Source organism: Saccopteryx leptura, chromosome 1 (assembly GCF_036850995.1).
Source record: "Saccopteryx leptura isolate mSacLep1 chromosome 1, mSacLep1_pri_phased_curated, whole genome shotgun sequence".
NCBI lineage: Eukaryota > Metazoa > Chordata > Mammalia > Chiroptera > Emballonuridae > Saccopteryx > Saccopteryx leptura.
The window spans coordinates 262799415-262825078 of record NC_089503.1 but is presented as its reverse complement, the minus strand read 5'-3'; the positions used below and the strand labels follow the sequence as shown (position 1 = coordinate 262825078).

At 44.2% G+C, this 25664-nt stretch overlaps 2 pseudogenes; both read left to right on the top strand.

The window, feature by feature from the left end:
• Positions 1 to 1652: 1652 nt before the first annotated feature.
• Positions 1653 to 24050, top strand: LOC136388318 (tubulin alpha-1B chain pseudogene; annotated as a pseudogene).
• On the top strand, positions 6406 to 6475 carry LOC136390308 (U6 spliceosomal RNA; annotated as a pseudogene).
• Positions 24051 to 25664: the final 1614 nt, after the last annotated feature.

The following is a 25664-nucleotide window of genomic DNA, read 5'->3' as shown; positions in this document are numbered from 1 at the left end:
CACTCCCTGTCTGGGTCTTGGCCTTCTGCCCTGGACATTCTGCCTTCGCTGACCACCACTAAACTGGCCCCATCCCCGAGCCCTGTGTCTCCTGTGTGCTGCTCTCCAGGCTCCAGGCAAAGGCCCACGGGGCTTGCACGGCTGAGCCTTCACTACCTCGGAGGGATGAGGACAGCAGAAGACAGGGAAGCCTCACCAGCGTCCCCCCAGGCCCATGTCCCTGCAGCTGAGCTACTGCAATTTCTGCCTGCGATCCCAAATGCAAATGGAAGTCACCTTCTTGAAGATACATTTTCTTGATAGATTCCTAAGTCTAGGTTACAAGAAGAATTTTTCCTCTAGTCTGGGGAAAACCAGCTAATGTGTCCCTACTCCTTGAAAAATAATAACCCTGACCTTGTGCTAAAGGCTTACTCTCCTTATATCTTGGCCTGGTTTTCATTACAAAATGATCTTGTATTAACTCTGAGCTATCTGGGGTGAAGGGCACCATGTGCAGAGTTTCTCTTCAGCCCCAGACTTCTCTCCTGAGAACAGAGGAGATTTAAGTGCACCCCACCCCCATCTATGCCTTTTCTAAAACTGTTGCTACTCTAGGGCTTGAAGCCAGGCATTTAGGTTCAATCCTACATCCTTTCTTGCCAGTGTGTTTTGAGGGCTGTTCAGCCATGCTGGGTGAGCACAGGTGAATTCTGACTTGGTGAGAGCTTTTCATATCCTGGCACAAGTGAGTCATTTGTCCACAAGCTTGGGTTGTAGCACTTTTGTATTATAGATACCAGGTGATGCTCAATGTATTGGCATATTGAATCGAGATAAAAAGTCCCTGATTTCAGGGAAATTACATCAGGGATGAGAAATATGTAATAATTTGATTCTCGGTCAGGGCACACAGGAGAAAGGACCATCTTCTTCTTCACCCCTCCCCTTCTCCCTTTTCTCTCTATATCTGTCTATTCCCTTTCTGTATCCATGGCTGGAATAGTTCAAGCAAATTGGCCCTGGACATTGAAAAAAGCTCTATGGCCTCACCTCAGGCACTAAAATAGCTCGGTTGCCAAGCAATGGCCCCAGATGGGCAGAGCACTGGCCCCATAAGGAGCTTGCTGGGTGGATCCTAATTGGGGTGCATGCAAATCTTTCTCTCTGTCTCCCCGCTTCTCACTTAAGAAAAAAAATAAATGCAATAAAAAGTCATAACTCCCTGTAAGTCCCTCTCATACTTTTGCCCTCCAGGAGAACCACCTTCCTTAGTGAACCTTGGAGACAGTACAACCCCTTCACTGTGCACATTATACAAATGCAGGATCTCAGCCCAGAGTGGAGAAGAGAGAAGGAAACACACCCGAGGAGCTAGTGTGGCTGGCCCTGTGCTGTCTCCTATGTGTGCAATGACTGGTGGGAGCAGCCCGCTGACCTCCAAGTTTCAGTGCAGGGCTCAGGGATGGACCAGGCATTCCCATGCTATCACGAGCTCCACCTCCCGTGTCCTTCCCTTCTTCCCTGATCACCATGCTCTTGTGGAACCCTCTTCAGATCCTGCATCCTTTCAGGCCAAGCAGTCCTCTTGTCCTGCCTCCTCACTTCTCAGGTAGGAAAGGAGGGAGGGAACTCCTCACTCTGTCAGGCAGGTGGGGAGACAGAGACTCCACATGGACTCATGGCCTGTCGCATCCACCCTTTATTTTGGCTCCATTCCTGAGCTCTCCTCTCAGTACCCCCAGGTCGAAGACCCCCTTGGTGTGGCCACTCTGTGCTCTCATCCCAGCACCCATCAGTGCTGTGTGTCCAAGCTCCCTGGTGGCCAGGAGCAGCAGTGAGAAGCAGACTCCCATCTCCACTTTCTTTTATTCCCTTCTCTGGGGATGACCTGCAGGTCTCCCCCGACCCCCTGCCAGTGTGCTCACTCCCCGCTTCCCAGTGGGAGGGCCTGAGCCCAGCACGGAAGATGTTTTTCTGTTGGTACAATTGGTGCTGGTATGAGTGGGCAACTCTGGCTTGATTTGTGGCCCTCTCCACAGGTCGGATGAGAGGGCCTCTGTTCTCTACTGCCCCTTGGGGAAGGCTGAGCCTGTGTGTGGCTGGACCCCTCCGCTTTGATCCCACATCAGACTCAGGCTTTATTATTTTTCCAAGCACCGTGATTATGCCCCTAATCATGTCAGGAAATGAAAAGCCACAGACACTTTTCGGCTCAGCAGCCCGGCAAGTCTCTGTTGTATTATGAATGTGAAAGTGGATTGCGCCAGGGAAACAACGGGAAGGCAGTGTCCGAAGCGACCTTGATAAGAGGAGGCTTCCCCCAAGGTCTAGGGCAGCTCAGGCTGCTTTGTGTCAGGAACCAGAGAGGTCCGAGGGGCACAGGGCAGTCAGGGGGCCTCAGGACTCTTCCAGCTCAGCCTGCAAAAGGCACAGGGAAGACAGGCTGAGCCCGCCCCCCAGACCAGCCCACATGTTCTGACTGCTCTGCTCCTGCTTCCTGTTTGGTCTGTTTGGTAATGGACCCGCTGCACAGCTGTCTCCCTTCCTCACAGGGGAGCTTTCTCCTTTTCTCTGTCGTCCTCCGGGAGAGGAGGGTGACGTACATGCGGGTTCGATGCTCGTTTGATGAGCAGATGTCAGCGTTATCAGCGCAATAATAACAATGACAATGAGAGTGACAATGCACTCTAAGTAATTTATTTATTTTTATTTATTTGTTTGTTTTTCCTCTGGGTGTCTCATATGTCGCCACTTAGTCCTCACCACCAGTCTCAGAGGATCCCATGTTTATTGTATCCCCAGTTGATCATCTTTCCAATTCTCCTTCCCCATACTCCACGCTATTTTATTAAGATCTAATTGCAGAGAAAATAAAGGCGAGAGAAGGTCTTTTTTCTCCTTCTGATCCTTAATCTGAAACAAAAATCTCTATGTAACATTCACTGCTGATTTTCCTTCCTCTTCCATCTCTCCTTTCTTGCTATGTTCCATCTCTCTTCCTCTCCTTCTTCCCCTACCTCATGTCACTTCCCCCACTTCAGATCTCCTCCCCCACTTCATGTCTCCTCCCCAACTTCATCTCTCCACTCCCACCTCATGTCTCCTCCTCCACCTCATGTCTCCACCCCCACCTCATGTCTCTGCTCCCACCTCATGTCTCCTCCCCCACCTCATGTCTCCTCCCCCACCTCATGTCTCCTCCCCCACCTCATGTCTCATCCCCCATCTCATGCCTCCTCCCCCACCTCATGTCTCCTCCCCCACCTCATGTCTCCTCCCCCACCTCATGTCTCCTCCCCCACCTCATGTCTCCTCCCCCACCTCATGTCTCATCCCCCATCTCATGCCTCCTCCCCCACCTCATGTCTCCGCTCCCACCTCATGTCTCTAGTGCATCTGCCTGCTGCCCTGGGTGGCCTCAGCTGCATCCCTATCTTGTACTTGCTCAGGAGCCCATTCGTCCTCTGTTCTTTGGTTCCTGCCATGAATATCTTTAATTTCATCATTTACTTCTTGCCTTCCTGATTGAATGTCATAGATAGTGTTTCTGTTGATGGCCTGCTCATTTCTAAAAGCACATTTGCTCTTCTGTGGGCCCACGTGCACATGAAGAAAGCAGTGTGTAACCTGCACATCATGAGGCCCTGCCTTCCTCCCAAAGGCAGTGGGATCAGCAGCAGAAATGAAGATGCACACATACCTATGGGGCAGGGGGTCAGGCCTATTTGCTGGGGCCTGGTCCACAGGAGCCTCCACTCCCCAGTAGCTCCAACATCCATAGTGTCGTAAAGCTCTCTTCCTGGGCATACAACAGATGCTCACTGAACACACATGCACGGGATATTTTTCATGAGCAAGGCTCCATGAGAAAACAGAGGTGAGAGACCCACCCCAACCTGGGGTCTGGCTGCGATGACGGCTGTGCTAACAGCTTTATGAGTCAGATGCTGTTCTGAGTGCCTGGCAGGCAGTCACTCATTGAATTTTTTTTTGACAGCCTGAACAGCTGGGTAATGATAGTATCATCCTCAGCATTTTACAGACAAGAAAACTGAGAAAGAGTGAGGTTAAATAAATTGCTCAAGAGGGCAAGGCTGGAGGAGTGGAAGATAGCAGCAAAGTAGGCAGATGCACAGACTCCCAGCTCACACCACTGAACTGGATTATAAACTAATTTATGAACAATCAGCACAAAAACCCAAATATGGACTACAAGAGCAGCTCTCAAAAAGCAAGAAGCAAAGAAGAAGCCACAACAAACCTGGTAGAGAGTGCCTGAATCTCCCCTGCTTACAGGAACAGAGGGGGGGGGGTTGAGGCTGGGCTCTCACTCCAAGGAAAAGAGCAGTAAATACTGCTCACAGCCACTTGCCTGGCCATCAGGGAATGAGGTGTGTTGAAAGGGCCTGCTTGTCTTCCAAAAAGAAAGGAGGGAGAGAGAGACAGATGGTGAGGGGGAGAGGAATGCAGGTGATGACTTGAAAAGCTGACTCATTCAGTGCTGGAGGCGGCCATAACTGGGGGAGGGGCTGATCCTTCCACAAAAAAGAATACAAAGTGCTTTCAGGTCACAGAGATACAGACATCTCTCCAGCTCCAATCAGTGCAACAAGACACAGTTGAAAACAAGAAGTGGGGAGGAGGGGCAGTAACTCAGGTCTTCATGGAGATCTGAGATACACCTCCCCCTACTGAAGCTGTGAAAGCAACCCACCCCCAGAGAGATTCACTGGCAGAAGAGGACTTCAGAGCCTCAGGTCACACCCACCACAATTCTGGATACAGTTTCAAATAAGCCCCTTGCTGAGATCAGCAAACAGGACAATCACCTGTTAAGAAAACAAAAAACCAAGACTTCAAAGTGGCCTAAATCTAAAAGTGGATTACAAATAATAGCTGATGCCAACCCAAGAAGACCTAGAAATAACACAATTGAAAACTGGAGGTACGGGTTCGATTCCCGGCCAGGGCACACAGGAGAAGTGCCCATTTGCTTCTCCACCCCTCCGCCGCGCTTTCCTCTCTGTCTCTCTCTTCCCCTCCCGCACCCAAGGCTCCATTGGAGCAAAGATGGCCCGGGCGCTGGGGATGGCTCTGTGGCCTCTGCCTCAGGTGCTAGAGTGGCTCTGGTCGCAACATGGCGACACCCAGGATGGGCAGAGCATCGCCCCCTGGTGGGCAGAGTGTCGCCCCTGGTGGGCGTGCCGGGTGGATCCCGGTCGGGCGCATGCGGGAGTCTGTTTGACTGTCTCTCCCTGTTTCCAGCTTCAGAAAAATGAAAGGAAAAAAAAAAAAAGAAAAAAAAGAAAACTGGAGGTAGACAACACCAAGCCTAGACTCAACCAGATCTACAAACAAAACACCCAAATACATAGATATGAGAAGACAGAGAAGTGCAATCCAAATGAAACCACAAGAGAAACATCCAGGAAATGAACTGAGTGATATGGAAATAACCAAACTTCCGAATGCAGAGTTCAAAATAATGATTGTAAGGATGCTTAGGGATCTTAGAACAACAATGAATGGTCATTACGAACACCTAAATAAAGAAATAGCAAGTATAAAAAAGAAGATTGAAATATTAAAAAAGAATCAGTCGGAGATGACAAATACAATATCAGAAATGAAGACTACAATGGAAGGAATTAAAAACAGGATGGATGGAGCTGAGGATCGAATCAGCGAGTTGGAGGACAACTGGAATGAAGGCATGAAAGCAGAGAAGAAAAAAGAAAAGAGACTCAAAAAGTCTGAGGAAACTCTTAGAGAGCTCTGTGACAACATAAAGAGAAATAACATCTGCATTATAGGGGTTCCTGAAGAAGGAAAGAACAAGGGATAGAGATTTTGCTCAATCATATCATAGCTGAAAACTTCCCTAAATTAATACAAGAGAAACTCTCACAAGTTCATGAAGCACAGAGAACTTCATTAAAGAGAAACCCAAAGAAACCTAAACCAGGACATATCATAATTAAAGTAACAAAGCTAAGTGATAAAGAGAAAATACTAAAAGCTGCAAGAGAAAAAAAGGCTATCACCTACAAAGGAGCCCCCATAAGGATGACATCAGACTTCTCAACAGAAACACTTGAGGCCAGAAGGGAATGGCAAGAAATATTCAAGGTAATGCAGAACAAGAACCTACAACTAAGACTACTTTATCCAGCAAGGCTATCATTTAAAATTGAAGGAGACATAAAAAGCTTTCCAGACAAAAAAAAAAAATATGAATTCATTACAACCAAACCAATGCTGCAGGAAATGTTAAGGGGCATGATGTAAACAGATTAAAGTGGTAAAAGAATATAGCAAAAGAGGAATAAAGTTTTGAAGAATAAAATGGCAATAAATAACTACATATCAATAATAACCTTGAATGTAAATGGATTAAATGATCCAGTCAAAAGACATAGGGTGGTGCTCACTTCGGCAGCACATATACTAAAATTGGAATGATACAGAGAAGATTCGCATGGCCCCTGCGCAAAAGACATAGGGTGACTGCATGGATAAGAAAACAGGACCTGTACATATGTTGTCTACGAGAGGCACACCTTAAAACAAAAGATGCACATAGGCTGAAGGTGAAAGGATGGAAAAAAATATTTCATGCAAATGGAAATGAAAAAAAAGCTGGGGTAGCAATACTTATATCAGACAAAATGGACTTTAAAACAAAGAATATAGTAAGAGATAAAGAAGGCCACTATATAATGATAAAGGGAGCAATCCAACAGGAAGATATAACTATTATAAATATCTATGCACCTAATATAGGAGCACCTAAATATATAAAGCAGACTTTGATAAATTTAAAGGGCGAGATCAACAGCAATACTATAATAGTAGGGGATTTCAATACCCCACTAACATCACTAGATAGATCCTCAAGAAAGAAAATTAACAAAGAAACAGCGGACTTAAAGGACACACTAGATCAACTCGATTTAATAGATATCTTCAGAACCTTTCACCCTAAAACAGCAGAATATACATTCTTTTCAAGTGTTCATGGTACATTCTCTAGGATAGACCACATGTTAGGGCACAAAAGTGGTCTCAACAAATTTAAGAAGACTGAAATCATATCAAGCACTTTCTCTGATCACAATGGCATGAAACTAGAAATCAACCACAACAGAAAAGCTCAAAAATTCACAAACACATGGAAACTAAAGAACAGGTTGATAAATAACGAATGGATTAAGAATGAGATCAAAGAAGAAATAAAAAAAATTCCTAGAAACGAATGATAATGAGCATACAAGAACTCAAAATTTATGGGACACAGCGAAAGCAGTATTGAGAGGGAAGTTCATAGCACTACAGGCATACTTTAAGAAGCTAGAAGAAGCTCAAATAAACAACTTAATCCTGCATCTAAAAGAAATAGAAAAAGAACAGCAAGTAAAGTCCAAATATAGTAGAAGGAAGAAAATAATAAAGATCAGAGCAGAAATAAATGACATAGAGACTAAAGAAACAATACAGAGGATCAATGAAACCAGGAGCTGGTTTTTTGAAAAGGTAAACAAGATTGATGAACCTTTAACTAGATTCACCAAGAAAAAGAGAGAGAGGACTCAAATAAATAAAATTAAAAATGAGAATGAAGAAATAACAACTGATACAAGAGAAATACAAAATATTGTAAGAAAATACTATGAAGAACTGTATGCCAAAAAACTAGACAACCTAGATGAAATGGACAAATTCCTCGAAACATCTTCCAAAAATCAGTCTGGAAGAATCAGAAAACCTAAACAGACCGATTACACCAAATGAGATTGAAACAGTTATCAAAAAACTCCCAACAAAGAAAAGTCCTGGGCCTGATGGCTTCACAAGTGAATTCTACCAAATATTCAAAGAAGAACTAACTGCTATTCTTCTCAAGCTATTTCAAATAATTCAAGAGGAAGGAAGACTTCCAAGCTCCTTTTATGAGGTGAGCATAATTCTGATTCCAAAACCAGGCAAAGACAACACAAAGAAACAAAATTATAGGCCAATATCCCTGATGAATATAGATGCTAAAATCCTCAACAAAGTATTAGTAAACTGGATCCAACAATATATGGAAAAAATCATACACCATGATCAAGTGGGATTTATTCTGGTGAGACAAGGCTGGTACAATATTCTCAAATTAATCAATGTTATTCAGCACATAAACAAAAGGAAGGAGAAAAACCACATGATAATTTCAATAGATGCAGAAAAAGCATTTGATAAATTCAGCACCCATTCTTGATCAAAACTCTCAGCAAAGTGGGAATACAGGGAACATACCTCAACATGATAAAGGCCACAGCCAACATCATACTCAATGGGCAAAAATTAAAAGAAATCCCCTTAAGATCAGGAACAAGGCAGGGGTGCCCCTTTCACCACTCTTATTCAACATAGTCCTGGAAGTCCTAGCCACAGCAATCAGACAAGAAGAAGAAATAAAAGGCATTCACGTTGGAAAAGAAGAAGCAAAGCTATCATTATTTGCAGATGATATGATATTGTATATAGAAAACCTTAAAGTCTCAGTCAAAAAAACTACTAGACCTGATAAATGAATTAAGCAAAGTGGTAGGATATAAAATTAATACTCAGAAATCAGAGGCATTTTTATATACCAACAATGAACAGTCAGAAAGTGAAATTAAGGAAACAATCCCCTTCACTATTACAACCAAAAAAATAAAGTACCTAGGAGTACATTTAACCAAAGAGACTAAAGACTTGTACTTGGAAAATTATAAAACATTGATAAAAGAAATCTAGGAAGAGGCAAACAAGTGGAAGCACATACCGTGCTCATGATTAGGAAGAATAAACATCATTAAAATGTCTATATTACCCAAAGCAATTTATAAATTCAATGCAATACCAATTAAATACCAATGACATACTTTAAAGATATAGATCACATATTCAAAAAATTTATATGGAACCAAAAGAGAACACGAATAGCTTCAGCAATCTTAAAAAAGAAGAATAAAGTGGGAAGTATTACACTTCCTGATATCAAGATATACTACAAGGCCATTGTACTCAAAACAGCCTGGTACTGGCATAAGAATAGGCACACAGATCAATGGAATAGAACAGAGACCCAGAAATAAACCCACAGCTCTATGTACAACTAATATTTGATAAAGGACGTAAGGCAATACAATGGAGTAAGGACAGCCTCTTCAACAAATGGTGTTGGGAAAATTGGACAGTAACCTGCAAAAAAATGAAACCAGACCACCAACTTACACCATTCACAAAAATATACTCAAAATGGATAAAAGACTTTAATGTAAGGCGTGAAACCATAAGCATCTTAGAAGAAAACATAGGCAGTAAGCTCTCTGACATCTCTCGCAGCGATATATTTGCTGATTTATCTCCACAGGCAAGGGAAATAAAAGACAGGATAAACAAATGGGACTATATCAAATTAAAAAGCTTTTGCACAGCCAAAGACAATAAGAACAGAATAAAAAGACAAAATACACAATGGGAGAACATATTTGACAGTACGTCTGATAAGGGGTTAATAACCAAAATTTATAAAGAACTTGTAAATCTCAGTATCAGAAAGACAAACAGTCCAATCAAAAAATGGGCAAAAGAAATGAATAGACATTCTCCAAAGAGGACATACAGATCGCCAATAGGCAGATGAAAAAATGCTCAACATCACTATTCATTAGAGAAATGCAAATTAAAACCACAATGAGATATCATCTCACACCGGTCAGAAGGCGCTCATCAACAAAACAACACAGAATAAGTGCTGGTGAGGATGTGGAGAAAAGGGAACCCTCCTACACTGCTGGTGGGAATGCAGACTGGTGCAGCCACTGTGGAAAACAGTATGGAGATTCCTCAAAAAATTGGAAATCAAACTGCCTTTTGACCCAGCCATCCCACTTTTAGGAATATACCCCAAGAACACCATAGAATGGTTCCAGAAGGAGAAATGCACCCCCATGTTTATAGCAGCATTGTTCACAATAGCGAAGATCTGGAAATATCCTAAGTGTCCATCAGAGGACGAGTGAATTAAAAAGCTTTGGTACATATATACTATGGAATACTACTCAGCCATAAGAAATGATGACATCGGATCATTTATAATAACATGGATGGCCCTTGATAACATTATACTGAGTGAAATAAGTAAATCAGAAAAAACTAAGAACTATATGAACCCATACATAGATGGGACATAAAAATGAGACTCAGAGACATGGACAAGAATGTGATGGTAACAGGGGGAGGGGGGGAGGGGGCAAAGAAGGAGAGGGAGGGGGGAGAGGGAGGGGAGGGGCACAAAGAAAACCAGATAGAAGGTGACAGAAGGCAATTTGACTTTGGGTGAGGGGTATGCAGCAAAATCAAAGGTCAAAATAATCTGAAGATGTTTTCTCGGAACATATGTACCCTGATTTATTAATGTCACTGCATTAAAATGAATAAAAATAAGATTAAAAAGAAAAAGAGGGCAAAGCTATTCCTAAGCAGAGCCACAACTCAAACCCAGCAGTGTGAGGCTGACTGCATGCTCCCTGTCCGGTCTGTCCTGGAGGAACCAAGCCTGGGTGAGGCATGTGTGAGTACTACTCACAGGGGTGCACTGTTCCGGAGAGAAGAGCTCTCCTGGGCTTAGGGAGATCAGTGGAGTCTTCTGGGGGAAGGGACACTGGAATGAGGTTTTCATGGAGGGGTGGGATTCAAAGAGGTGAAAAAGAGGTGTTTTAGGCAGTAACAATGAAAATATCAGAGACATGGTTTTAGAGGAGATAGAGTGTGGGAGTATGTGTGTGCATGTGTATGTGTGTACACACATGTGCACACGTCTATATGTGCACACACATATATGTGTACACACGCATGCATATGTCTATATGTGTGTGTTCATGTGTGCACATGTATATGTATGTGTGTGTATGTTTGTGCATGTCTGTGCGTGTGTGTGTATGTGTGCTGGCCTGCAGGGGCTATGAAGGAGGAACAAGGATTCAGTTCATCCAATATGTCCCCTGTCATTTTGTTGGGAGGAGGCTGGGCGTTTAGACTCTTATGGGGGGGGGGGTCAGAGCTGAAGTGGGAGCCTGGCAGGCAGGCAGGTGACCGGCCCCTCTCTAACCCTCTGCAGCCTTGTTGCGCATGCTCTGCTTCCCCTGCTTGTCTCCTGTGAGCCACCGGCCTGCAGCAGACCGGCTTTCCCAGCTTTTCTCGGCTGTCATGGTATAAGTGTAAAAAATCAACCACTTATATTTATTTAGGGTTATTTACAAACGGTAATGTTCAGTGGGAAAACAAATTGAGAGATCTGAGCAGAGAGGCAGCATCTGACGCTGGAGTGAGATTTGTTCAGACGGGGTGGCAGATGCCCTTGGCGGATATGGAAGCGGCCCTGCCTGGTGGCAGGCAGGAAAGCTGTGAGGGACAGGAGCAGAGGACAGGACTGGAAGGCAGAGGGTAGGCAGTGAAACCCCTAGTGTGGTGTGCCTAGGATCCAGCCACCTGGGCAGAAGCACGCCACCTGGTTGCGATGATGAGCTGTGGCCATGCTCCTGCTGGTGGGCCTGGGTGGCGTGCTGCATGCATACCGTAGTGCGCGCGTGCGTGTGTGTGTGTGTGTGTGTGTGTGTGTGTGTGTGTGTGTTCTTGGGTGATGCTGTGTGGTCCTACCTCTACCTTTCTTCTTGATTCATTCTGATCTTCCTTCTTCAGCACGAATCAAGTGTAATGCTCATTTCCCGGGGTCTCATTGGACAGCTGTGACTCTCTCCCTGAGGAGGAGTCAAGTGGAACAGGTGGGGCATTTCTCATCAGGAAATACAAAACTGTTTTACTAGAACCCCAGAGTAATGGTAGGCAGTTCTCCCTTTAATGGTTGCCTATTTCTGCTGGGCTCCAAGCTCTCCTGTGGTCCCATGGCCATGACCTGTGCCTCTACCCAAACGGTGCTCCACCCCCAGCCCTCCCCTCCCACAGGGCTGCCTCTTGACCTGAGCTGATCAACTCGGGGCCCATCTAGGACTTTTATGGGATTCACTGGGTGAGAAAACTATTGTGTTCTCCTGGAATTGAACCAGAAAGAATGGAGGGATTGCAGCAGCCACCTGACCACCCCAGAGGAGGACCTTGTCCGAGAGTGACCCCCGAACAAGTGAAGGTTAAGTTGATGGATGACAAAGAGGGCCTTGGTGATGTTTGAAGCCCTGAATATAAATCCATGAAGCTAGTCAGTCCTAGGATTTCTCAGCTGGGTAAGATAATGGGTTCTATTTATTTCCTTTCCACCACAGATTAAGTCACTTGAATCTGTGACACAGTCCTAAATGACATAGTGCTGACCACTGTTTGGTAGACAGAACAGCTGAGTGTGTCTGTGTGGGGGAGGGGGAAGTGTCATAGAAAAGCCTAGAAGTAAGATCCCAACTTGCTCACCCAAGGCTGCTCAGGAGTCATTATTCAGAGAAGTGCCCACCTGCAAAGAGGGAGCAGACGGTGGGGACGAGATGTGAGTCTTGGGCCCTCCACTCGCATCCATCATCATACCGGTTATGATGGGCGGAGGAGAGAGGGCAAACACTGTCAGGGCCTTGGAGACTTCCCAACTCCTCATTTTATGGCTGTGAAACTGGAGACCCAGGGAAAAGCCATGCCTTGTCCAAGACCACACACTGGATTAGTGATGGATTCTTTCTTTTAACTTGATTTTGCTGGAGTACAAAGTTGTTGGGGGTCAAGGGAGAGCAGACAGAAATAGTTATGTGCCCATTTTCATGCCCCTGAGTTGACCGTGGACTGGGAAACCCATCAACGTGGGTGCATTTCTTACAGAAGGGGACTGGAGGGGGCAGCACTGGGGCTGGACTGGAGGGGCAATATTGAAAGGAAGGACTCAGGGTCTTCAGGGTCCTGTCCAATCGAACCTGAACCCACCCCGAACCCATTTTTAAAGTGAGCCTCTGCTGGCTCTGTTTTCCCCATCACATTACTACCTGGCTCCCAGAGCTTGGACCCTCCCCCTGGCCTCTCATCCTTCCGTCTGAGTGGAGTGGGGCTTCATTAGTAGTTGGGTATGAGGCTGACCCAGGCTGAGGACTGGAGAGGAAACTGGCTGTGAGCTGGGGAGGGCAGGGACAGGAGGGAGAGCATCATCAGAGAGGATTCTGCTTGGAGTAGCTTCTGATCTCCAAATGGTAATACCAAGCATTCACGAAGATCAATACCAGGTTCTTCTGTCAGATCACACTCTGGGGGAAGGCAGTTTCTTCTACTCCAGGCATAAGTTAGTTGTCTCTGACCTTCTGGAAGAAATGACCAAAGATACAAATATACACACACACAAGCAACACATAGAAATACACAATAGGAACATGCACTCACACACATGCACACACACACAAACACACACACATACTCACATACATGCATACACATACATGCACACACAATGCACCAACCACATACATGCGTGCATACACAGCCACACATACACACATGCATATACAATGTGTACACACATACAGAAAAACACACCTATATATGCAGACATGTACACATACTTACACACATGCAAACACATATGCCCATGTGTATACATACATACATACATACATGCATTCATCCGAGCACACAGAGGTGGGAGAATGTGGCTCAAGGACTGCCTCTTCTTTCAAGTCTTCCCCTGTAGCCCGGCTCTAGGTCCATGCCCCCCACAGGAAGCAGCTGCTGCCAGTCTCCAGGGTTCCTCGATGTGTTCAGGCAGTCAGCAGTTCCATTCCTCTCAAAGCTTCCAAACCTCTCCTGTTTGGATGTTTGGCAAAGCACCCTCTGCTTTGCAGACTGCCTCTGGCTTGCAGAGGGTGTGAGAGTCCACTTGCCTGGAAGACATGCTGAGCAAGGGGCGGTGTAGCTGTGACCGCAGTACCCAGGGCTTGTCTTTGCCTTTCCTGGGCCTGGGGTTCTCAAAAACCGTCTCTTTGTGTTCACGTCTATCTTTAAGGTTCTTGGCTTTGACGCCTAGTCTCTTCTCTCGTCACTAAGTTTGATTTTTATACCTGGCTCCTCATAGTTCACCTGGCCTATCTGCCTCAGTGCTGGTCGGAGAGTCTCCCCTGAGGTCAGGGTGCATGGGTGCTGGTGGCTAAAGCTGACAGCCAGTGCACTCACCACAGAAAGAGCCTTCAGGGCCTGAGCAGGGGCCTGTGAGTGGAGAGGCCCTGGGACAAGTGGCCAAAGCTGAGTTGGAAGAGGCAGGCAGTGTTCATAGTAGTTATATCTGATTCCAAATCCTGAAAAGATGACTTCAAATTGCCACATGCAAGAATTGTTGCATTCTAAACTTTATTCTACAACCCAAGTAGTGTCTGTATGTGTGTGTGCTTGTGTGTGTACACATTTTTTTTTAAATTCAGTGAGAGGAAGGGAGGCAAAGACAGACTCCTGCATGTGCCCTGATCGGGATCCACCCGGCAAGCCCACTAAGGGGTGATGCTCTGCCCGCCTGGGGCATTATCTGTTTCTCAGGAACAGAACTCTTCTTAGTGCCTGAGGCAGAGGCCATGGAGCCATCCTCAGTACCCAGGGACAGCTCACTCCAATCGAGCTATAGTTGCATGAGAGGGAGAGAGAGAGTGAGAGTGAGAGCAAGGGAGAGAGCGAGAGAGAGAGAGAGAGAGAGAGAGAGAGGCAAGAGGGGGAGGGGTGGAGAAACAGATGGGTGCTTCTCTTGTGTTCCCTGACTGGGAATTGGACCTGGGACAGCCACACGCCAGGCTAACACTCTACCACCGAGCCAACCGGCCAGAGTGTGTGTATACATTTTCATTTTCCTCACTCAAAAAGTTCTTCACTCCTTATTAAAGTAGAGGCTGAGTGGCCGATAAATTGCTGACACCTTTGACATGAATATTGTTCAGTTATTCACAGATGTGTTTGGGCAGACAAAGCTCTGCTTCAGCACATTTCCCCTGTTAACCGCAGGCATTCACGTTAACGCAGACCCAGCCATCGTCAGCGCACACTCAGCAGCTCAACTAGTCCAGTGTCTTCTTCTTCCCTCCACCGTTTTCTCCTATGATTTAATTAGTGTGAGGCTGGAGTCCTGGGCTCTTAATTTACCCAGGAAGTTGAATGAACTGAATTGTGACACCTGCTGAATTCCCCCAGCCAGCTGTCTGCTCCATTCTTCACTTGCTAAATTCAACAGTGGGATGTTGGCTGTGTGACCCTCCCACACAGGCCTTTGGGGAGACCAGTTGACTGGCCCAGAATCCGGGACTCCTGTTCTCCAAAGTCTTTCTACTGTAGTGTGGTTTCACCCCTGAGGCAGGTGGCTTCCTCCTTCTCATGCTATGACCTGGGTTGTCCACTGGATGTCCTGATGTCCAAGGAGGGACAGTTGCCTTAGAGACCACCAAGGACAATGGTTATCGAGCTTTTTACTTTTAGCAGTGTAACACTTTTCCAAGAAAATCTGTGGAACGCTAAATGTCCAAGAGAGACAGACAAGGTGACTATTCTCTCTTCTATTGCCCAGCCCCTGGAACCCCTTTCCAGAACTGCAGGGCTCTGCCAGTGCCAGCTGCAATCAATACGGGATCAGTCAAAGCACTGCTGTGAGAGGCTGGGGCTTGACGAGGCTCAGGTGCCATCACTCACAGAGCTGGACAGGGCTTCAGTTGTTCTGAGGGCTCCTGTCAGTCTTCCATTCTCTTGGCCGGGCCTCCTGAGTCCCTTCCCAAACACTATCTTCTTCACTGAGGTTCTCTCCATACTTATACTATGTTTTGTTTATCTTTATTTTATTTTACTTATTTATTTTTTATTCAGTGAGAAGAGAGGAGGCAGAAGGACAGACTCCCACATGCGCCCCAACTGGGGTCTATACAGCAAGCCCACTAGGTGTGATGCTCTGCTCTTCTGGGACATTGCTCCGTTGCTCAGGAACCAAGTTCTTAGCACTTGAGGCAGAGGCCATGAAGCCACCCTCAGCACCTGGGGCCAACTCTCTTCAAAGGAGCCATGGCTGCAGGAGGGGAAGAGAGAGACAAAGAGAGAGAGAGAGAGAGAGAGAGAGAGAAGCGAGAGAAGGAGGTATGGAGAAGCAGATAGGCACTTTTCCTGTGTGCCCTGACAGGAAATTGAACCTGGAATATCCACATGCTGGGTCGATGCTCTACCACTGGGCCAACTGGCCAGGACCTGTTTTATTCATTTTTTACTCCAGAAATATTTGTTGAACTCCTCCTGTGTGCAAGGTGCTGCTTTATGTTCTGGGGAAACGGCAGGAGACTGAACATGTGAAGATCTTTGCTCTCTTAGAGTTTATGGTCTATGGAGAGAGAAACAAGCAAATGATTACTTTGATAGCTGTTTGGAGAAAAATAAAAGAGAGAAAGGAATGCCAGGGATGGGGCAAAGTTGCAATTTGAAATAGTTGTCCCCTTACAAGAGGAGGACACTGAAGTACTGACTTGAAGGTACCAGGAGAAAACTTATGAGTGTCTGGGTGGAGAACATTCAGGAAGATGAAATAGGAAATGTGAATGTGCAAAGGTCAGAATGCAGCTAGAGAATGGAGGAAGAGTGATGAGGCCAGTGTAGCTAGAATGAGGGATTCAGGGGAAGACGGGTAATCAGAAGCTTAACAGGTAAGGGGGCCAAATCATTGAGGATATTTCATGTCACTGGAAAGGTCGTGCTTGCACCTGGTGAACAGGAAGCCACTGTGTGGGCTGAGCCAAGGGGCCCTATGAGCTGACTGGGTTCCGAGAGAATGACACTTGCCTCAGGGGTGGGGAAACAGGTTGAGGTGCATAGGTGGGGCAGGGAGACTTCATGTCAATAGCGATGGTAACTTGTGTGCCAGCCAAGGTAGTGGTGAGTATTTGCATTCTGGGTGTGAGCCAACAGAATTTGCTGGAGGCTTAGTTAAGGGGTTGAGAGAGTAAAAGATTAGTCAAGGGTGACTGTGCAGTTTTGAACCTGAATAAACAGAAAGACGTTGTTAACTGAGACGGGGAAGAAGGTGGAAGGATCGTGTTGGGGCAGGGTATTAGAGGCTCAGTGTTGGAAAAGTTTGCCTTGAATTATCTGTCACATGCCCTGGTGATGAGGTGATTTGAAGAGCCTGTCCAGTTGTGAAGTCTTTCAATCCGCAGAACACTGTTGTACTTTTCTTTTTTCTTTCTTTCTTTTTTTTTTCTGAAGCTGGAAACTGGGAGAGACAGTCAGACAGACTCCCGCATGCGCCCGACCGGGATCCACCCGGTATGCCCACCAGGGGCGACGCTCTGCCCACCAGGGGGCGATGCTCTGCCCCTCTGGGGCGTCGCTCTGCCGCGACCAGAGCCACTCTAGCGCCTGGGGCAGAGGCCAAGGAGCCATCCCCAGCGTCCGGGCCATCTTTGCTCCAAGGGAGCCTTGGCTGTGGGAGGGGAAGAGAGGAAGGAGGGGGGGGGTGTTGAGAAGCAAATGGGCGCTTCTCCTATGTGCCCTGGCTGGGAATCGAACCCGGGTCCCCTGCACACCAGGCCGACGCTCTACCGCTGAGGGCCCACTGTTGTACTTTTCAAAGTTACAGGATCATATTTATGCAGGCATCTGCATGTTGTTAGGGCATTCACACATCATGGGGCGGGAACCTTACTCATTCTGGTCTCTCCCATGCCTCGGCGCAGTGCTGGACAGATGGCCTGGGCTTAATAAATGCTCATTGTTGTCGATGCAATACACATTCTGGAGGAGTTAGAGAATTAGGAGAAGAGTATGACATAGCCTGGCATCTTCCAAGTTGTTTTCTGCTGAACATTAATCCCTTGAGATGTTCAATTAAAAGCAGATTTCACATTTGGATAAGTTTGGGAAGCTCTGCATTCTATGACCCTCTCTTTAAGCATCACAATGCACAGTTGCATTTTAAAAGGGATTTTTAAAAATCCTTTAAAACACGTCTAATCTTGTCCACCTTCATGGGTTCCAATCACATCTGATTACTGATGTCTCTCTTTATATAACATTACAGTCCCTTCTGGAACTGGTGTTGTATGGAACACACTGTGGAATATGTTAGGAGATAGAAATAATGGTGAAATTTAGAAATCTGCAGACCTAGATTTGAACTCCCAGAGTGGGTCTTAGACTAATACCATTACCCATCTGGATTTTGTCTCCTCATTTCAGAGTCAGACTAGCTTGAATTGCTTGAATTGCTTGAATGTGCAACATGCAAGTTTTATTTATTTCTTTCATTTATGTTTCTCCCTTAGGTAGGGCTGGATTTTAGAAAGTTAGTAAAGACGCCATGGATTGCATTTAATATCTGATTTCTCTCTTCCTGCTTCCAATCTCCTCTCAGTTTCCCTAGGAAAATCCATGTTGTCCCCTAGCATCTAACCTCCCACCCTCCGCACCGATGTGTGTCTCTGTCTTTAGTCTCCACCCCTACTTGCTTTCTCTAAGAAATGCACTGGGCTTCCGAGCTCTTCTGCCTTCTCCTTGCCCCCCGCCCCCCAATCCTAAGTGTTCTATGGATGCCTGGCGAGGTGAAGGCTAGCTGATGCCTGCTGGGTGAGCAGGTATCATGGGCATTGTTCCTCTCTCCCAGGAAACTTCAGTTTAGTAAGCTTTTCTGGATAGTAGTGCTTGGATCCAAAGAATTATGTTTCTGATGGTAAAAATTTCAAGACCGTGGGGTAACTCACATCAGTGGGGTCCTGTAGTCCTCCATAGCAGGCTGGAAAGAATGTAACATCCTGGGTTTATGTGTAGGAGTTTCGGTAGTGTGTGAAGAAACCAGGCCAATGAAGTCTAAGAAGGGCAAGAATAGAGAAAGGATGTTCATAAGAACTCCCCTCAATATAGCTTAAACTGGATGTAAAAATATAAGTCTTTCAAATGCATGGCTGAGCTGGTGGTGAATAATGGAATTCCTCAGAACCAAGTACAAGAAAGTCTGAAACAATCTGAGTTAGCAAGCCCTGGAACTGGCATTTGTCCTTTTAGGTTATGCATGGAAGAAATCAGAGAAAGGGTTGAGGGTCTAAACAAAGTGGGAATACCCATACAGAAAGCTGGGTCTCTTAGTGGGTGGCCAAAGAGTGACCCATCACACACAGAGAGATAAGAAGCAGGCCCTGTGGTTCTGAGTAGAACAGAAAAGAAGAATCTCTCCTCTGAGACCTCTGCTTTGCAAACCTTTCCTCATGCAGGTTTGGTCTGAATTTGTATTACACGTGACCTGAAAAACTGTATCTGGAAAATTTAGTTTAAGAAATCCCAGGTTGGTAATGCCCCTAGACATTTGGGAGAAACAAACACAGACACTCTCTGGAGAAAAACTCTGCCTGCCTGCCTGCAGACTTTGCTCAGAGAAACACCCCTGGAACACAAGCCCACAGTGGGAAATCAGTAAACAGATTTTGTTCTCAAACCTCTATGGGAGACGGGCTGTGGGCTGGTGGGGTCATTGTAGCCTAAGGCTTGGTTTGGGACTGAGCTTTCCCCACTCTCTTAATACTAAGATTGTTTAATACTAAGATCTTCTCAACACTAAGCTTTTCCCCACACCCTTGACTGTTGCATGATGTGGGGTGGTGCACTCTTATGAGGAATTCAATTTATGCCTCAGATGAGTGGCTTTGTATCAGAGACTTCCCTATTTGTACATTGGATTAAAGGCTTTAATAGTCTATAATAAAGCAAAGACTGGGGGCTCCCTCTCTCTGATATTGCCATCAGCATTGAAGAGGCCTCCTAATCCCATCCTTTTTTCTCAGTGAGTCTATTTTCTTAATTCCATACCGTTCTCCCTCAGGACCCAGAATTACTAGCTGTGCTGGTCCTCGGCAAACCTCCATTAGCGAGAGTCAGCAGAAAGAACCAACCACACAATCAGAACTGCAAAAGCTGCAGGGATTAGAATCGGCAGGTAGGGGACTCAAAGCAAGGGTGTTTAATACATCCTTGGATTCAAATAAAATTATGTTAAAAATTAATTGAGATTATAAAAATTGATTAAGAAGACTTATTAAAAAAGCCAAATAGTCTAGAAATGATAAACCTTTCTAGATGAAATTAATATTTAGTGGACAGTTGGAGAGAGGATTAGTGAACTTTAAGATAGACCTGAAAGATAGTCTGAGAGTCATAGATGGCATAGTGAGAAGATCTAGCATTTCCATTATTGGAATTTAAAACAGAGAGAAGAGAGGAGAGGTTACAACGGGCTATCTAAAGACTGAGAATTTTGCAAATTTGACAAGACACCACAACTTAAGTTCATTAAATTCACACCATGGTGAAATTGCAGGACACCAGAGAAAGAGACCTTAGCAATAACAAGGCACAAAAGACAAATTATCCCAAAGGAATAAAAATTAGACTGACAGATAACTTCTCAGCACTGACAATTATACTCAGAAACTAGAGGAACAAGACCTTCAAATATGGAAGAAAATATGATTCTCATCTTAGGATTCTACAATATGTCTAATGAGACTTCTTTTAAAATTGAGGACATTAAAAAGAAATTTCCAGACAACCAAAATGGAGAGAGTGTACTGATAATGTATCACGCAAAAAGAATTTCTTAAGGTTTTTAACTTAGATGAAAAACGATTTCAAAAAGAAGGTCTAAAATATTAGAAGGATTGGTGAGCAAAGGAAAGAATAGATGAATACATTTAAACAAGCATTGACAGCATAAAACAATATTAATTATGCCTAATTTGTAGTGTTAAAAAGTCAATATAAAACCCAAAATCCTGAACAATTACATGTGCCAGTATGAGGAGGATAGGATTTAAGTCCTTCTAAGATCTTTATTTTCTGAAGGAAGAGTAAAGATAGTCAATCTGTAACAGACACTGCAGTGCAGTAACCGGTGACATCATGCTCAAGCTGCCAGCACCCCATGTTTGATCGCCATGCTCCTTGCCTTCTGCAAAGCCACGGGGGACCAGCAGGCTCATGTACAAGTTCAGCACAGAGCTTTGGGTGAGTATTGCCCCTGTGGTGACTTAACCAATGAGGAATGAGAGTTTGGGTAACTGCCTGTATTCAGATGTCATTGCTAGAAGTCATTCATCATGTTTCTCAAAAAACCTGGAAGAATCCTTTCCCCATTGCTCATGGCAATGACCCTTAGAAGGGCTTTCTCTCTTCCCTCTCTCCCCATTCCCTCAGTCGTGCTTCTTTGGGTTGCATGCCAAATATGCTATTTGCCTCTGAGCCCTTGTCTTAGATTCTGTTGATTGGGGAGCTGAAACTGAAATGGTAAACTTTTCACTTTAATATCTATTAAACTTAACAGCTGTAAGAAAGATAAAAATAGAGGGGCTAACTTTTAAAACCAGTATAAGAAAAATGGAATGGAAGGAAAACTCAATCTTAAAGAAGGAAGAAATAATTTTTTTTAAAAAGTTTAAACTAAAATGCTAAAGATAAACTCAAATATATGAGGAATCACAATCAATGTAAATGGTTTATATGCTCCAGTTAAAAATACAAAGGTTGCCAAATCGGATTAACAAGCAGAGCAAAACAAAGTCTAGATATATGCCAGTTACAAGATATGTGTCAAAATGCAAGAATACAGAAAGTCTGAAATTAAAATATGGGGAAATACCTGGCCAGATAGCTCAGTTGGTTAGAGCACTGTCCCGAAACCCAGAGGTCATTGGCTGAACCCCTGGTCAGGGCACAGACAGGAGCAGATCAATCTCTCTCTCTCTCTCTCTCTCTCTCTCTCTCTCTTCCTTTCTCTAAAGTCAATAAAATAAAGAAAAAAAAATATGGGGAAAAATCATACACCAGGAGAATGTTACAAGAAAGCTGATATAGTATATATACCTGAGCTAGGGCAGCCTTTAAAGCCAAAACCGTTTTTTGGGAGATGACAAAAAACTCACTGCACATTGATAAAAGGTTCAATTTACTATAAATATGTAACAATTTTAAATTTCATGTATCTAGTAGTGTAGCTTCAAAATATATAAGACACAAATTGATCCAGCCATGAGGACAAATTGACAGATTCACTCTCTAAGTGGGAGATGCTAACATCCTGCTCTCGGAGACGGATAGGTCAAACAGATCAAAATCAATAAGGGAGAGAGACGCTGAACAGCACATTTAACAAGCATGATTTAGGGATATATATTTAACACTGTACCAATAATTAGAAAATACACATGTTTTTCAAGCACACATAGAACATTTATAAAAATTGATCAGGCACTAGGCTGTACGCATTTCCAAAGATCTATATCTAACAGACTTTATTTTAGGCAACAATGAAATCACATTAAGAATGAATCAAAGGGAAGGAATTATAACAGAAATGAAAGAAACTCTGTAATGAATATGTAGTGAAAAAACAACAGTGAGAATACTATAACACACACCTTGTAGGATTCAGCTAAATTGGTGCCTACAGATAAAACAAGGGCTCGAATGCTTTTTTTTTTAAAGGAAGAGAGGCTGAAAAGAAATGAGCAGCTAAACACCCAAGTTTAAAAGGTTGAAAATAATTCTAGAGAAACATGCAAAGAAAGAGGGAAGGAAATAGTAAAGGAGAAGCCAAAAATGAAGGAAGTGGGAAGTCCTCTTACATAAATCACCCAAGAGTGGCACTTAAGGAGAAACAGCCTTTCTTCTTCCTTTCCACATCCATTTAGCAGCTCCAAAACAGCAACCACGTGTGCATGTATCTCCACTCATGCTGGCCAGGCTGGTGTCCAGATCGATAATGCCTGCTGGGAACTCTACTGCCTGGAACACAGCATGCATTCCTATGACCAGATGCCAAGGAAAAAGACCATAGTGAGGCAGGAAGAGATGACTCCTTCAACACCTTCTTCAGTAAGACAAGAACTGGCAAGCATGTGCCTAGGGCAGCATTGGTAGACTGGGACCCAGTCATTGGTGAAGTTCCCATTGGTATCTACCGCCAGCTCTTCCATCCTGAGCAGCTCACCACAAGCAAGGAAAATGCGTCCAATAACTATGCCTCTGGGCACTACACCATTGGCAAGAAGATCATTGATCTCGTCTTGGACTGAATTCAAAAACTGGCTGACCAGTGCACAGATGTTCAGGGCTTCCTGGTTTTCCACAGCTTTGGTGGGGGGATTGGTTCTGGGTTCACCTCCCCACTGATAAAATGTCTCTGTCAATTATGGCAAAAAGTCCAAGCTGAATTTCTCCAATTACCTAGCACACTGGTTTCCACAGCTGTAGTAGAGCCCTACAAATCCATCCTCACCACTCACACAACTCAGGACCACTCTGATTGTGTCTTCGTGGTTGACAGTGAGGCCATCTACAAGATCTGTCATAGAAACTTGAATACTGAATGCCTAACCCATGCTTACCTTAACCACCTTATTAGCTGGGTTGTGTCCACCAGCACTGCTTTCCTCAGGTTTGGTGGAGCACTGAATGTTGATCTGACTGAATTCCAGACCAACCAGGTGCCTCATCTTCATGTCCACTTCCCTCTGGCCACATATGCCCTTGTCATCCTTGCTGAGAAAGCCTACCACGAACAGCTTTCTGTAGCAGAGATCATCAGTGCATGCTTTGAGCCACCCAACCAGATGGTGAACTGTGACTGTCACCATGGTAAATACATGGCTTGCTGCCTGATATACCAGGTGATGTGATTCCTAAAGATGTCAATGCAGCCATTGCTACCATCAAGACCAAGTGTACCATCCAGCTTCTGGACTGGTGCTCTACTGGCTTCAAAGTTGGTATTAATTACCAGCTTCCCTCTATGGTACCTGATGAAGACCTGGCTAAAGTACAGTGAACTGAGTGCATACTGAACAACACCACAGCCATTGCTAAGGCCTGGGCTCGCCTGAACCACAGGTTTGACTCTGATGTATGCCAAGCATGCATTTGTCCACTGGTATGTGACTGAGGGCATGGAGAAAGGAGAGCTCTCTGAGACTCAGGAGGACATGGCTGCCCTTGAGAAGAATTACGAGGAGCTTGGTGAGGATTCTGTTGAAGGAGAGGGTGAGGAAAAAGGAAAGGAATACTAAAGTTAAAATGTCACAACAGTGCTGCTATTATAGGGAATCTTATTTTGTTTTGAACTTTGAGAAGTTGTGGTCTGACAGTTAATTTGTATGTAGTAGTATGTACTCACATATACAAGTACTGGCCTATGCTTTCAAACATGATGCTTTGTTACAGACCCAACCTGTCCATTTCTCTGATGGGTTTGAATAAAGCATTCCTTGTCTTAAGTGAAGAAAATAATGAAGGCAATAGAAAGCAAATGTTTAACAAAAAAGAGCAACAGGGTATATACATCACTCCTCTGAAACTCCTAATTAAATTGACACCCATCTGCAAGACTGATCAAGTATAAAAGTAAAAAGAAACAAGTAAACAACATTAAAAATGAAAAGGGTCCAGAACTATGCACCAAAACATCAGAGATTAAAAAGTCAGAAAAGAAGATCATAAAAAATCATACCAATAATTTTAAAACTTATACAACATGCATTAATTCCTAGGAAAATAAAAATCATTAAAACTGACACAAGAAGAAAGGGTTCTATAGCCATGAATGACATTGCTACAATGTTTAAGAACATCTCTTCAGAGACAAGATGGCGATGGAGTAGGCGGACGTACCAACTTCCACCTCCCAGAACCAAAGTGGATTGGATTACAAACTAATCTTAAGAACCATCATCTGGAAAAACCAACTTTGTCTCTGAGTACTTTTGCTGTCTTGTAGTCAGCATTATCAAATATGAGTATTGCTACTTTTGGATGTTATTTGTTGGAGTATTGTTTTCCAGCCTTTCACTTTGAATTTGTTTTTATCCTTGTTACTTAGATGAGTTTCCTGTAGGCAGCATACAGTTGGATTTTCTTTTTTAATCCATTCTGTTACTCTGTGCCTTTTTATTGGTGAGTTTAATCCGTTTACATTTAGTGTAATTATTGACACTTGTGAGTTCCCTGTTGCCATTTTATGTATTGCTTTCTGTTAGTTTTGTGTCTTGTTTGATCCTTCTCTTTCGTTTTTCTATCTTTTGTTTTTAATTGGTTGTATTCCATACATCTTTCGTCTGTTGCTATCCTTTTTATCTCATATGCTTCTGTGGTGTTTTTTTCAATGGTGGTTACCTTTAAGTAATGAAAAGGGTTCCTACCCTGTTCATTGTAGTGCACTATTTTGTGAGTACTTTTGCACTCCATCATCCTTTGCTACTGTTAATCTCCATCCTCTCCCTCCCTTTCTTTTTGTTGTTGTCACAGTTTAAATTTGGTTTTATTATGTTCTTCTTGGAACTTTTACTTCCCCAACAAACCTACTCCAAGGCACATCATAATGAAATTGGCACAAACCAATGGCAAAGAAAAAATTCTCAAGGCAGCCAGGGAAAAGAAGAATACAACATATAAAGGAAGGCCCATTAGATTATCATCAGATTTCTCAGAAGAAACTCTACAAGCTAGAAGAGAGTGGACCCCAATATTTAAAGTCCTGAAAGAGAGGAACTTTCAGCCATGAATACTATACCCATCAAAGCTATCCTTCAAATATGAAGGAGAAATAAAAACATTCACAGATACAGAAAAGATGAGGGAATTTATCATCAGAAAACCCCCACTCCAGGAATTACTAAAGGGGGTTC